We start from the raw sequence: 2,702 nt of genomic DNA, 5'->3' as shown, positions 1-2,702 counted from the left end.
AAGGAGCAAGACATACATAGGAAAATTAACGTTTTCGACCAAGAAAAGGATTGTATTTGGTGTGAAATGGATGTGGAAAACAAATCATCTTGGAGTTGGTCACCATGTTCGATATCTATGCTGACCGGTATGTGGTCGCTGAAGAAACTCACGTGGGTGCGCGAAAAAAACGGAAAAGGGAAGACATTTTGAGATTCAAAGGTTAAAGGAAAATCGGAAAACTGCACTTGCTAACTTAACTAAGCAGATGAACATAATCTTGCCCTTGTTGGCAGATTTGAGAATGAAAAACGAGTGCCTACTGAAGTTGTGCAGTTCGATAAGCTATTTGTTAAAATGAAAGAAGTACATGATGTGTATCTCAGAGCTTCGGATGATGATGGTGAGATTAAATAAGCTCAACAATGGTATAACAGTCGTTATAAGGTTTGTGTTCCAATTAAAGCACAGTATTATTGACTTTCTGGTTGAGGCAAATAATTTGCATGGCGATTCACATGATACACCCATTGTGAAATCTAAATCATCCAGTCACTCAAGGTCCTCCACTTTCTCAACATCATCTGCTAAGTTAAAGTTTATTGAAGCAAAGGCTAAGGCTGCAGAATTAAAGGTTAAGGCAAATTTTCTAAAGGAGAAGCAAGCGCTAAGAATGGCGTCTGAGGAGCTCGAACTTCGGCGGGAAATTGTAGAGGCAAAGGCTGAAGAAAAAACTTATGAGCAGTTTGATGAAAAACAAATCATTGATGGCATGAATGATTATTTGAAAGATGTAACAGCTAAACTCACTTGCATTCCCATCTTATCTGATGCACAGCCTAACAGTCCATCTACACTTAAGGTGCCTTCTGTGAAGTTTCAAAGTTCAGCTATCATCAGCACCAGAAGAAACTGAAGAAGACAATGGAACTCCCACTGATACCAAGCTATCTCAAGGATGTGTGTACGTTTACGGAAAGGATTCAACCCCTGTATAAAGTACAAGACCAAATCAAGACTATATGGACATTCAAAGGAAACAGGCCAGAAGTTTCTTACCAGGCCATAAGCCGCCTTCGCCTGGGGATGTGATGTCATACCCATGATTCATAGCAGCCTTTGCAGCTCTCGTAAAATCTAAGGTGGATAATCCTAATGAGTGCCTGTATTTCTTGGATCAATTCACTAGTGGAAAGGCAAAGGAACTGATTAAGGGCTGTTTAAAAATGAAGAGTGAAGATTCGTACAAAGTGGCTAGACGACTTTTGCAAAAACACATATAAGGTTGCAAGTGCGTACATCACAAGACTAACGAGCTGGCCCGCTGTGAAACCTAACAACGGAACAGGGCTGCAAGAATTTTCTTTTGCTCTTGAGGATGCAAGAAACGCCATGACAGGCATGCAACTCACAAGTGACTTGAACACAGCCAATTTTCTGCGCCAGTTGTGGGAAAAGCTGGCAAGATACCTTCGCAGTAAATGGACGGAAAGAGTCAGCAAGATTAGGGGTAACAGGGGACAAGCAGACAACTTCAACAACTTCTGCCAGTTTGTGTCTAAACAAGCTGATTTGACAACAGACCCAGTCTACTCAGAGGAAGGCATCAGCAGACCAAAGGATATAGTTGACGAGTACTGCAAGTCTGGCTAGAGGAAGGGGTACAAGCTTTGCAACAGGCCTCTCAGAAAAGAATGGCACCAAAAGAAACTCTAATCGTATCAGTTGTACCTTGTGCTCCAAAAGGCACCACCTGGATGGATGTGCTAAGTTTCTTAAAAAATCCCTAGTAGAGCGAAGAGATTTTGTTGGAAACATAGGTGTATGCTTTGGTTGCTATAGTTCTGAACACATCGTCAAGTCTGGCAAGAGTGCAAGATTATGCCAGATATGCAATAAGAAACAATCAACGTCACTCCACAATTACAACTGGAGACTGGAAGAGGTGAAGACAGAAGGAAGGAGCAGCCAAACCAGCGAAAGGAGAAGGGAAGAGCAAGCATTTGCAACATGACCAAGGCTGGAGACGTTCTATGGGCAGGTTCTACCACAAGGACAATCTAAGTGATAAGATATGCATGCACGCTCTCTTTGATAACGCAAGTGGCAGACATGTAGAAATAGGACTTCTCATTGGTCTGAACTGTGCCAGCACTGGGAGACCGAGAGATATTATTTGTGGAAAGGAGGATGAGCCTTACACAGTGTGATCAGCATTGGGATGGCATGTAAACGGTTCTGCAAGCCACAGGAGCAGTAAACAAGTACATTGCAACCAAATTCAGAGTTTCTAGATGAGCAGGGATGATAAAGTGAGCGTATACATTGTTGCTGGGGAAAACGGAATTGCACTATGTAGAAAGGGAAGATGGAACCGCACTATCTAGAGAAGATCCTCATTTCCAGAAGGTAGTAGGAGATGAAATCTGCCACAGAGGTGACATGCATCACGAAATGCCTCTGCAGTTTGGAGAAGAGAATATCCAAGTACCAAATAGTTGTCTTCAAGCAGTGCAATGCCAGCACAGCCTAAAGAAGAGTCTCCAAGGTGACCCAAAGTATCATGCTGACTACACCAGCTTTAGGTCTGAAATTATCGATAAGGAATATGCTCAAAAATTAACATTGAAGAACTAGTTCATCAAGAAAGAAAAGTTTGGTACTGACCAAATTTTCAAGCAAAATTGCAAAAATCTGGTCGGAAATTGATAGCGTTAAGTCTA

The 2,702-nt window shown here is 42.0% G+C and overlaps 1 pseudogene; it reads left to right on the top strand.

Moving 5' to 3' along the window:
- Nucleotides 1-652: 652 nt before the first annotated feature.
- LOC131782204 (uncharacterized) lies at nucleotides 653-1,632 on the top strand (annotated as a pseudogene).
- Nucleotides 1,633-2,702: the final 1,070 nt, after the last annotated feature.

Source organism: Pocillopora verrucosa, chromosome 5 (assembly GCF_036669915.1).
Source record: "Pocillopora verrucosa isolate sample1 chromosome 5, ASM3666991v2, whole genome shotgun sequence".
NCBI lineage: Eukaryota > Metazoa > Cnidaria > Anthozoa > Scleractinia > Pocilloporidae > Pocillopora > Pocillopora verrucosa.
Note: the sequence above shows the minus strand (reverse complement) of the source record. Positions and strands in the feature narration are given on the sequence as shown.